The sequence below is a fragment of the Myodes glareolus genome, chromosome 13 (assembly GCF_982192425.1).
Source record: "Myodes glareolus chromosome 13, mMyoGla1.1, whole genome shotgun sequence".
Classification (NCBI taxonomy): domain Eukaryota; kingdom Metazoa; phylum Chordata; class Mammalia; order Rodentia; family Cricetidae; genus Myodes; species Myodes glareolus.
The window spans coordinates 43,268,153-43,281,029 of NC_142038.1; the positions used below are offsets into that span (position 1 = coordinate 43,268,153).

The 12,877-nt window shown below is 38.0% G+C and overlaps 1 protein-coding gene across 2 annotated transcripts in view; it reads right to left on the reverse strand.

Annotated features, from left to right (window-relative positions):
• Positions 1–12,556, reverse strand: part of Spink6 (serine peptidase inhibitor Kazal type 6) — a 28,286-nt gene extending 15,730 nt beyond the window's left edge. For both annotated transcript variants that reach the window (XM_048419524.2, XM_048419523.2), the window contains exon 1: positions 12,416–12,556. The gene's annotated coding sequence lies outside the window, so the exon portion shown is untranslated. The remainder of the gene's footprint in view (positions 1–12,415) is intronic.
• Positions 12,557–12,877: the final 321 nt, after the last annotated feature.

The following is a 12,877-nucleotide window of genomic DNA, read 5'->3' on the forward strand; positions in this document are numbered from 1 at the left end:
ATGATGAATAAAGTTTCTGAAGAACCTAAGGCTGTAGGTCTGACTTTCTATGACCTTATTAATCAAAATTGACATTATGAGGAACAACAATGAGAAAGATACAGCAATGGAGTAAAACCCACTGAACTATGCTTCTGTAAACAGCAGGTAGTTAGCTTTTGAGGTGAGAGTTGTTTTATGATTAGAAGTTGTTTTATGATTAACTCAGCTAAGAATTAAGAATATAGTGGTTGACATGGGGCTTAGGAACTGGGAAAATGTCAAAATGAATTGATGGAGGAGGGTTAACTGTCTATGTGTTACTTTCATTGGTTAATAAAGAAACTGCCTTGGCCTTTTTGATAGGCCAGCCCTTAGGTGGGTAGAGTAGACAGAACAGAATTGTGGGAGAAAGAAAGCAGAGGCAGGCAGTCGCCATGACTCTCCTCTCTGAGACAGATGCAGGTTAGGACCTTTCCTGGTAAGCCACCACCTTGTGGTGCTACATAGATTACTAAATATGGGTTAAAACACGATGTGAGAATTAGCCAATAAGGTGCTACAGATAATGGGCCAGGCAGTGTTTAAAAGAATACAACTTGTGTGTTGTTTTTTCGGGCATAAAGCTAGTCGGGCAGGCGGCGGGAAGCGGCCCGCTGTTCCTTCTACAATAAATGATGATGCTCTGATTTCAAAGAGTCGTTATACTTCCTGTGAACTGCTTGACCATGTAATGATTAACTTTTGGCAAGGAAAAAGAATCATTTTCCTTGTGTGAAATTTACAGTAAAAGACTGAGGTTTTAAGCTCAGGGCAGAAGAAAAAGAGGAAGCAGAAGAAGAACAAAAAGAAGAAGGAGGAGGAGGAAGAGTAGGAGGAGGAGGAGGAGGAGGAGGAGGAGGAGGAGGAGAAGAAGAAGAAGAAGAAGAAGAAGAAGAAGAAGAAGAAGAAGAAGAAGAAGAAGAAGAAGAAGAAGAAGAAGAAGAAGCAGCAGCAGCTTCCCTGCAGCTGATAGTTAATCAGCTTGCATCAGAATCCTGTGTTCGTGTACTCATTTCGCCTTCCAGACATCCCAGATTCGAGACCCATTTCTCTGCCTAGGCTTGTCCCCAGCAAAAAGTGACACAAATGTTGGTGTGACTCTGAAGAACAGAGAATACTCATTCATAACTGGTAGGATCATAAACTCATGCAGCTTCTGAGAAAATCTGTGTGGTGGTCCTTTAAAGAGTTAGAAATAGATCAAGCAGTTGATCAAGTTATGCCATTTTTCAGGATATACCCAAAAGACTCTATGTCCCATTATAGAAACACTTCCTTATTCATATTTATTGTTACTCTATTTAAAATATCTAGTAAATGAAACAGCCTAGATACTCAGGAATCAGTGAATGGATAATAAAAATCTGGTACATTTACATAATGAATATTTTTAATCTATGAAGAAAAACACTATGTATTATGAAATTTATATGTAAAGAGATGGAGATGGAAATAGTCATTGTAAGTGAGGTAACCCCAGCTCAGAAATACAAATACATATTTTCTTTTATTTGTGTATGTAAGCCTTGAATATTTAGATATGTGTACTTCATTTGGAGTACCCACAGAGGTTAGGAAACTAGTAAGAGACTATAGGGCAGGACTCAAGGGAAGAAAGGTAGAACACAGTGATATAAAGTGGTAAGTGATATAAAATGGAGCAGGAAAAGTGGGATGGGGTTTGAAAGCAGAGTACAAAAAAGAAAACACAGAGGGATAAACAACAGTAAGAACCTTCTGAAAAAGTCATATAAAACTTGTGTGCAGAAATTTCCCAAACTATAAACCTATACATGGATAAAATTAATCAAAATGTAATTATTCTATAATAGGGAATGTTACAACTAGACATTACAGGACCACAGGCAAAAAGTCCAATGCCAGTCAAAAGTCACCTCTATTGGAGTTGTTGGCCAGTGGGGTCTCATAGATTCCCCAAATCATGTTTACTATTCCCATTGCTCTTAGTTACTCTCCAGAACTGATGGCAAGTCCCTATTGCTGAAGACAACACATACCCGAGTCATAGAACATGGAGAAATCAAGCTGTTACTGTATTAAAGCTTCATTGCTTATGGCTAGCTTTCATGGTGCTGGGATGTGCTAATCATGTCATCAGAGGAGAAAAGTGCTCATCATTATCTAGCTCTAAACACTGTGAGCTACAATGACGGGCCTGGCAAGATATTGGTACAACAGTGGCATGAACATCCGGGTAATTAATCACCTTTTGGTTGGATTTGAGAACCTCTCAACAAATTGGAACCCATACCTAGTACAGTTATAGGTGCCAATAACCTGTTCTTGGATAGGTCATAGGTCTAGTGTTAAACCAACTGCCTATGGTATTCTTTAATCAATACATGATTAAATTCTACATACTAAACAAAGTCCACATTGCAATACTGTTTTTAGAACATTTATTTTCAAAGGCAAATATTCTAAAATGGTATCATGAGACCCAATACTGGCTTAATGGATCTTATTTTATCTACAAAATGGGCCAGGTGTGGAGGAACCTGCCCTTAGTCCCAGGACTTGGGAGTCAGAAGCAAACAGATCTCTGGAAGTCAGAGGACAGTTTTGTCTCATCTCATGTTCCAAGACAGCCAATGCCACAGAGTAAGACCTTGTTTTAAAATAGCAGACCATGACTTTAAAAAACATAATATTTTCTTTTTAAAAAACTCAACAAATAAGATATAAGCATTCCTGAAAGTATTGGAGACCCTAAGTGCTATAGCAAAAGTCAGCTGGTGGTCAGGTGAGTCTGCCTCTTCTAAATCTGCTTTGGTTCCATTTGCTTGCCTTATTTGTTACAGATTGCATAAAGATATTGAATTTGACATTCCCCCCTAATTTTCTTTGATTATCATGTTTGAGTATGTAGGCAACCAAAGCCAAAATTGAAGGTCAGCTTTTTGCAATGTCCGCACTTTCAGATGCCAGTTCTGCCTGTGTCTGGTTCATGCAACCTATAGCTTCCATTTCCTTAACCCCTCACCTGTATCTTGAAAAGGTTGAGTATGTGTTCTATTACCATACAAAACCTCACAGAATCTATCTATCATCTCTCTCAGTGTGCCTGTTTGTCTGTCTGACTGTCTGTCTATCTGTCTGTCTATCTATCTATCTATCAATCTATCTATCTATCTATCTATCTATCTATCTATCTATCTATCTATCATCTATCTATCATCTATCCATCTATTCATCTATTCGTTTACTTAAATATTTATTTTTGACACATCAGCTATTGAAACCAAGAACTTCTGCGTGCTATCCAGATACTCTGCTTCTGGGCTACTAATTTATTTTTAGATGTTTTATTTTATATATATATAAAGTTTTATTTTAAATATATATAAGTATATATATATATATATATATATATATATATATATATATATATACTTCAATTTCTGATTTTTAAATCCAAGTATTCCTGGATTAATTAATTTGGCATTAATTAAGAATGTATTCAAGGTTAGGCTTAGAAACATAATAAACATAACAAAGGGATTTTACAATCTTTAGATTTATAAAAAAACAGTAGGTAAAAGTAATTTTTTCCTTTTTTTAATGTGGTAACTAGACCAGTAGATCTGTATAATATAATAGTTATATAATGGACTTGACCTTCTGCAAGGCATTAGATAAGGACTCCCATGACATAACTATTAATGAATAAAGATAGACGAGGTGATAAATTCTAGGAACAATGAATGATAGGAACACTGGGTCAATTACTCCAGTCATTACCAGAGTAAAGAATGAAACCCGGAAGAATAAACTTCTGAGGCAGCCAAACCCTTTGCAACAGACCTGAGTGAAGACAGAAAGCAGGCCTTTCTTTTCTTTTTTTATTGGTTTTTAATGCGCTCTACCGTTTTCTCTACTCCCCTCACGACAGCAGGCTTTAAATGTGGGGGAATATCTCTCCCTCTTCTCCCTTTATGGCTCACATGGATAGATTTTAAGTTTGTTTTCTTCATTTTGGGAGGTCTCACAGTACACAGAGGTCTTTTGGACTCGACATAGAGTCTTGTTTTTGAGCTTTGAATAAAATTTATTTAAGAAATTATTCAAAAGAGTGAAGGCAATGGCTCCCATAAAGCTATAAAAATTTGTCTAGGTGGGCTTCTGGGGGCACACACAAAAGATTTAAAAAGAGAATCTCATACAGATATATACAGAACCACACTTATGGTAGATTAAATTACAATAACTTAAGCATAGAAGAAAGTCAAGTGATCTTCAATAGATGAATAGGTAAGAAAGATGTATTATATATATTCCCACCCCTCACATATGCCCACAAGAGACACAAAAAAGGCATGGTATGGTTTCACTTTTAAGAAATATTCATAATACTCAAGAAGCATGTGCTCAGATAGTAGATATATAGGCCTTGAAGAAAGAGCAATGTGACTTACTGCGGGATGGATGCAAATGCAGTTTCAAACTGTGAAAGCATCCCAGGGACCCAGCATAGCAATGGCTGCTCACAGGACCTACAATATCTACAAGGACAATGAACTGCTATACACATAAAATGGCTCAGATGGTGTATTACATGTTACAAATATTTTTGCATAAGTTTTGATAAGTCCATGTTGGGAGGTAACGGAGGTTCAGGGGGATGTGGTTGGTTCTGCTCTCATGGCTATTCTTCTCCCCGTTTCTAGAACTTCTGCCACTGGGATCTACGGAGGTGAATTCTGAATTGTTTAATGCTATTTACTGGATGCATCATGTTTGATAACTTCGTTTACAAGATAATCTCATAATGACTTGACAGCAAATTGTGAATTATATTATTTTTCTTTTACATTCTACCAATTTATCAAGATGACATATGACCATCAGTGTTGTTGAAGCAGACATGCAGTCTTTTAATATGTATCAATTTGTTAAACTTTTGATGAACTTATCTAAAACACTCCTAATCTTATACACTGCTCTTTGAAGACTAAGTGGCTTTTATAGATTGGTCTGGGTTCTGTTCTTCAATATCCTCACACCAATTTGCACATGCCTTGAATGTTTTACTAATAATATTGACTTATCCTGTACTCAAGGATCTCAAGATTAGCAAATCAAGTATAGACAAGGCACACCAATATAAAGCGATACATTTCAGAAAATATAGTTTTCAAGATGCTACGCAAACATAAAGAACTAATTATTTTTGCTAAAATGGTGTCCAGAGAGAAGGTTCAATTAATAAATAAGCAAAAGATACACTCACACAATTGTCATTCTTGAAAGACCTAAGGATTCTGTGGCAAAATGAGACTGGGGTAAGTGGAGAAGGCCGACCTGGAAGAAGAGGGCTAACAAGCAGGGGCTAGAGCCGTGAGGAGTCATGCAGATGTGCAAAGACTCGGGGTTACACTAACACCAAATGGTTCATTTGACTGGAATGCAGAGTACTCAGCAACAATAATAAATAAGCTGACACTAGCCAGGACCAAATAGAGTCGGCGAGCGAGGCCATTCACAGAGTGGACACTGGCCCACAGTAAAACGAGAGACCCCTTGTCAGCTGACAGCACTGGGGACTCTTGTTGGCACTCTGACCTGCCACCCTGAATCGTACCACTGAGTCAGCCTGCGGAAAGTGTGGTGAGGACAAGCGAGAGCAAACTGTACAAAAGGAACAAGGTGGAAAAAAGGAAACAGCCCATTTAAATGGCTGGCTTTGCCCAGTCCCTTTGAAGCTTAATTATAGCTATCAGAGGAAGCCTCTTAAACGCTGGCTAAGTCACAGCAGTGTGAGGAGGGGAAAGTTTGCCAAAGGTTTTTAAAGTCTCCGGGAAGCGGTACAGCCCATGTCAGGTGATTTAGTTCAAACAACTTGTAACAAGGTTTGCCTTTTAAAAAAAGGAAAAAAAAAGCTACTGTAAGAATTTCTGTAAGAATTATAAAAATCCCATTTTGTTTTGCATACAAATATTCTTCCAAGCCTATCCACACTGGTCCTGCCAACTAACCCAGGGAACAGTTAGTGGATGTGCCTCTTTATGGCTTGACACAGCCCAGGCAGTGATGCTAGTGAGCTTCAGCTTTAAAGTCAAGGCTTTCCTCTGACCAGCACCCTTCCACCTGACCCAGCTTAGCTTGTATTTCCTTCCAACTTCGACCTGACCCAGCTTCAGCTCGGTTTCCTTCCATATATAAAGAAGGAGACTCCTGAGTAAACTCGATTTGTCTCTTCATAAACTTTTGCCCATTTATGTTCTAGCTTGTTCATCTGAAGTACATTTTACAAGGTCTAACTGCCAGATTCTGATTCAATTTCCCAAGTACCCCAAAGCAAAGTGTATTGTAAAATGAATCCCACAATTAATCAAGACGGGAGGACCAAGAACCTTTTGCACCTAAACATGTTTTATTTCACAGCAGATGGGAGCTCTTGGACAAAGTGCTACAGTCAAGCATTGGCTGCTGAGCGAGGGAGAATCGGGTTCCCCCCAACATCCCAGGAATGAGCTTCCTGATCCAAGTGGCCAGCCCTAAACACACGCACATATGAACAATACTAAATAGACTCAACCGGTTTTATGAATGCTTGTAAAAGCCAGTAGGATTTGATGTATATACAAATAAAAAGATAAAATATAAGTGTATGTGGGTAGTAAATAAAAACAAGATCACAAATTTGAGAGGAGGCACGGGAGGAATTGGAACTGGTAGAAGAAGGGTTAAAACAATGTAAATACCATATTCATGTATAAAATTCTCAAAATACCAAGAATATTAAGTAAAAAAGAAAAATAATTTAGAGTTGGCTTCCAAGGCAGTATTAGTACACAGAACGAAATTGTGGGCAGAGCTAGGAAGGTTTGGAGAAAACCTTTAGTAGAAAGCCTGTATTTTCGATAAGATTATTGGTGAGAAAATAAGTAAGAAGAATGACAATAGTGCCAGAAGCTGGAGGAAAGGGGCTGTTTTTTCAGATTAGTGGATGAAATGTTTACCAGCACTGAGGTTCTGCAGTTACTTGGAAAATAAGGACATTCATATCCAGTGAATGGTAGATCTTGATGGTGAACTTTAGTCAAATGTTGGAAGTATCAGCTGGCTTTATCAGACTGTATAGCTTTCAATCAGATTCTTAAGAAAATGTGGAGGACCGGTGTTTTCTGGGGTTGAAAGCATAGTCACTTTACAACCTTAATTAGGCCCCAACCACCAACTAGGTTGCTGTCAGAATATATATTAAGGGAAGGAAAAAAATCCAAGCTTAGAACTACCAAGGCCTTTAGAACTTTAGGCAAGTGATGCCCAACCTTCCTAATGCGGGGGCACTTTAATACAATTCCACATGTTGCTGACCCCCTTCAACCACAAAATTATTTTTGCTGCTGCTTCATAACCATAATTTTGCGACTGTTATGAGTCATATTGTAAATATCTGTGTTATCCTATGGTTTTCGGTGCTTCCCTTTGGAGATTGAACTACCCAATGTTGAGAGCTGCTGCTTTAGACTTAGTATGCTCTCTCAAGGACCTTCAGGACTTCACAACAAAAAATTCATCGAAACATTCTGATTGTGCCATGTATGCCCTTTCTCTCTGATGTGCTGGACATTTTCTACCATGGCAGCTGCTTAAACTAGAGAAGAAATTCATGTAAGGTACCCAACAACGTCTGAACGGAAGAGTGGAACAGAGTCCGAATGAAGTTGACAACAAGGATTTTACCTTGAAAAGGCAAGAGTGGAGAAACCAAGGTTTTCAGGCTAGAGTTGGTAGTTAGTCTGTAAAGTATAATCTCAGTAGCTTCACTGTGATAGAATTGATCGATGACAAGCTATGTATCATTCAATGTACAATCTGAAAAGTTTGAAACTTTTTACACACTTTAAAGCAACAGCAGCCAAATTAACACATCCAACATTTTTCATGTTCTGCAATCCTCACACCACCATTAAATCACTTTCTGTTTGAATTTTTAAGAACTTTTGTAAGTAGAGTGACATAGGATGGACTCTTTCTTGTCTGGCTTCTTTCCCGTAGCAAAACAGTTTTGAGACTGATCTCTGTAAGTTTCAGGGCCTTGCTATACATGTAAAATTTTTGTCTGGAGCATCTATACGAAACTGTTGTGCATTTATGGTCAGTTGATAGTTTTTTTCTTCTTAACTTTAGATGGGATTATGTCAAAGATAAACGCAAGTTTTGCTTTATACTTCTACTAAAACTTTATAGCTTTAGATTTTTGTTGTGAATTTAGATTCATTATTTAAACTAGTATGCATATAATTTGTTCCATCATGTATTGAAGATTACCTTTACTTAACTGATTTACTTTTACATATTTTGTTTTTAAAAAGCAAAACTTTTCTTGCATGGATTTATTGTTAGACTCTCTGTCTTTTTGTTCTACATAATTATCTTGATTATAGATCCACACCCTATCAGTTACTATGGATTTGTAATTAGTTCTAAAAATTGGCAAATACTTTAAATCTTCTTTTTAATCAATGCTGGTTACACTATTCTAGAACTTTTATATTTCTATGTGCATGTTTCAACAGATTGTTGACTTCTAAAAGTAATAGTGCTGGGAGATCACCTCAGTCTGCATTGACTGCAAAAATAAAATTGGAGAAATGATATTTTGACAATAATGAATACTCTTACCCACAAATAAAGAATATGTTCTCATTTAGTTATACCATTAGCTTCACTATAACTTATTTTCAATATATAGGACATGCACAGTTTTCAACAAATATGTGTGGAGGCCTTAAAATGTGAGCCTACTTCCACATTAATCAAATGTCAGAGAGTTAGAACTTTCCTCTAGTTCCTTCAAGGTTATTGTGCTTCTGCCTCAAACAAAGGTCCCACCTAGATGTAGATCAGAGAGTTCTGCTCTCTCAAGATTATTGTCTACAGGTGTGGTTAATAGCCAACCCTTGTGCTCCAGAAATAGAGAAGTAGTTTGTTCCTAACTGAAACAAGAGTCTAAGGATCCATCTAAATTCCAGTTCTCTTTATGGAAATAAAATTTAAAAAAACCCAGGGAGAGTGCTTTGCCCACAGAATGTTTTGGTCTAGGATGTAAGTGTCACTTCTTTTGTTCTAGAAACAAACTGTTTAACTATGAATGTAGCCTGAGACTTTTTAAAAATTTAATTTAATTATATTTTTAATGAACATTTATTTACAGCATTTCACCAAGTTAGGTGAAAAAGACATAATAAGAATGTAGTCTTTTTGAACTTCTTTTTTAAAATTTATTTTTCCATTCAAAAATTTACACTTCCTCCCCTCCTCCCTTTCCCCTTCTGCTTCCCCTCTCACCCTCCTCCCTTCCCCTCCCTCCTTAAGAGAGGGCAGGATAAATCTGACCACACTGAACCTTATAGAAAAGAAAGTGGGAAGTAGATTGCAACACAAGAGCACAGGAGACCACTTCCTACGTAAAACCCCAGTAGCACAGACAACAAGAGCAACAGTGAATAAATGGGACCTCCTGAAAGAAGCTTCTGTAAAGCAACAGACACTGTCATTAAGACAAAAAGGCATCCTACTGAATGGGAGATCTTCACCAACCTCACATCAGACAAAGGTCTGATCTCCAAAACATATAAAGAACTCAAGAAACTGGGCATGAAAATTCTAATTAACCCAATTAAAAAATGGGGTACTGAACTGTAAACAGAATTCTCATCAGATGAAGTTCAAATGGCCAAAAGACACTTAAGATCATGTTCAACCTCCTTAGCAATCAGGGAATGCAAATCAAAACAACTTTGAGATACCATCTTACACCTGTCAGAATGACTAAAATCAAAAACACCAATGATAGCCTATGCTGGAGAGAATGTAGAGTAACAGGAACACTCATCCATTGTTGGTGGGAATGCAAACTTGTGCAACCACTTTGGAAATCAGTATGGCGGTTTCTCAGGACATTGGGAATCAGTCTACCTCAGGATCCAGCATTATCACTCTTGGGAATATACCCAAGAGATGCCCTATCATACTACAAAAGCATTTGTTCAACTATGTTCAAGGCAGCATTATTTGTAATTGCCAGAATCTGGAGACAACTTAGATGCCCCTAAATGGAAGAATGGATAAAGAAAGTGTGGAATATATACACATTAGAGTACTACTCAGTGGTAAAAAATAACGACATTTTGAATTTTGCTTGCAAATGGATGGAAATAGAAAACACTTTACTGAGTGAGATAACCCAGACCCCAAAAGATGAATATGGTATGTACTCACTCGTTAGTGAACTCTAGCCATAAACAAAGGACATTAAGCCTATAGTTATCAAGCCTAGAGAAGCCAAATAACAAGGTGAACCCAAAGAAAAGCATATATAGATCCTCCTGTAAATTGGAAGCAAACAAGATTGTTGGGCAAAAGTTGGGAGCATGGGGGTGGGAGTAAGGGGAGTGGGGTTAGTGGAAGGGGAGAGGGGGTGAGAGAAGGGAGAAAGGAAAGACTAGAGAGAGTTTGGGGGAGTGGGAGGATGGAGATGGAGGAGTGGTGGATATAAGAGCAGGGAAGAAGATATCTACATTAAGGGAGCCATTTTAGGGTTGGCAAGAGACTTGGCTCTAGAGGGGATCCCAGGTGTCCAGGGGGATGTCCCCAGCTAGGTTCTTGGACAGCAGAGCAGAGGGTGCCTGAACTGGCCTTGAACCCACTATCACACTGATGATTATCTTGAATATCACCATAGAATCTTCGTCCGGGGATGGATGGAGATAGAGACAGAGACCCTCATCAGAGCAACAGCCTATGACTTTCAGTTGGTATGTTCATCTCTTTGTATCATGTTAATGCAGTCTTTTGTCCTACTACTACCTTTTTGGGTTAGGAGTATTTTAAGCAGTTGGAAATTAAATGCAGGTGAGTTTTTAGTACTCCCTGGAACTCCCTCCCAATACTCTCCTATATGTTTCTCCATTTTATTCTTATTCACATCTTCATATTCTTTACTGTATTTCTAAATCCCCATGCCTTTACCCTGTCGAGAGGTATTTTTGTTGTGACTGGTCTCTGACAGATATGTCTGCAATATTTTATATTTTGATATTTTTAAGACATGGTCTGAGAAACATCATCCACAATTGATGGAATCAGATTCAGAGACCCACAACTAAACACTAGGCAGAGTCAAGAAGGATGAAGAATTGTAGGAGTCAGAGGAATCTAGGAGACCATGAGAACATGGCCCACAGAATCAACCAAGCAGGGGTCATAGAGGCAGGCATACAGAGACTGAAGCAACAAACACAGAACCTGTATGGATCTGAGCTAAGACCTCTGTATATACTTTATGGTTGTATAGCTTGGTGTCTTTTGGGGACTCCCAGCAGTGGGAATGGGGTCATATTTCTTACTCTTTTGTGCTGTGGAATAATCTTTCTGTACACTGTGAAATATGTGTTGCTCATACTGTTAATAAAAAGCTGATTGGTAAATAGCTAGGCACGATTGTGGGACAGAGAGAATGCTGGGAAAAAGAAGGGTGAGTCAGAGGAGTAGTGAACAGATGAAAAGAGAAGCAACATGGACAAGCCATAGTATTGAGAAAAGCTAGCATGCCATATGGCAAAGCAAAGAAAAAATTGGGGTAATTGAAAATGTAAGAGTTAGACAGCAACAAACCTGAGCTATTGGTAGAGAGCCCTTATAATTAACATTAAGATTTTGTTCAGTTACTTGGGAGCAGTTTGCAGGACAGAAAGGTTCCCCTACATTTTTGGCTGTGCTTGGGTTCTGTTTCCACCAAGTGGGTTGCCTACTCTAGCCTTGATATAAATAAGGGTTTGCGCCTAATCTTTTTGTAACATGTTATGCCATGTTTGGTTGATGTAGCTGAGAGGCCTGCTCTATGTTTTTGAAGGGAAACAGAGGAGGAGTGAATTGTGGGGACAGGGGAGGTAGAGGTATGGACTTGGAGGAGTGAAGAGAGGGGGAAACTGAAGTCATGATGTAATGTATGAGAGAAATAAAAGTGTTACTGTTTTATATAAACTGCTGATCATTTACTTCTACTGAATAGAAATTTAACTTTATATAAGACAATGAATGGTACACATAAAAGGAGGGAATATGTGATAAAAAATAAAAAGATTAACAAAAGATTGTCTGCAGTTAAGATGGGGAAATAGACTTCAGTGTTCAATCGCATAGCCTAGTGAACATCACAGATTATACATTATACATTTTAACTTTTCTGGAAAAGTAGATTGCAAATGTTTACAGCATGAAAAAAATATACACCCTCTATACCTGAGGTCCAGGAAACATTGCAGAAGAGAGTGGAAAGATGGTAAGAACCAAAGGATCAGGCCATCTGCCACAGTTACTGCCTTCTGTATATGATAGGGAGCTGCACCCATGAAAAACTTACCAGAGTTGAGCTCCAGCGGGTTTCTGGGCTGCAGGACGGATATGTGAATTCAGCAAAGAATGAAGAGTCTGACCACCTTTCAAACTGATGGTCCCGACCAGCTCAGGTCATCTTTATTTATACAAGTTCAAATGTATTCAAGCATGAGCATTTTCAAAGCATCTTCTTTAAACAGTTTTCAAGCGTCATTAACATTGCTTCATTTTAGCTTCTCTTTCTTTCCCACTTCCTTGATGTCATTGACCTTTACCATTTATCATTATAATGCAAGTCAAATGTTTATATCTAGCCAGGCACTTCTTAGTCAGACTCAATCTTAGCTGTCAACAAACATTGTTAAACATTAAGAGGTTTAAGTCCTGTGATTATTTCTTAACAATATGATACTTTCATATTTTTGTAATCAGCTGAGTGTATTGTCATGCCTAGGTTATCATTTCCATGTGTATGCCAGTTTCTAAG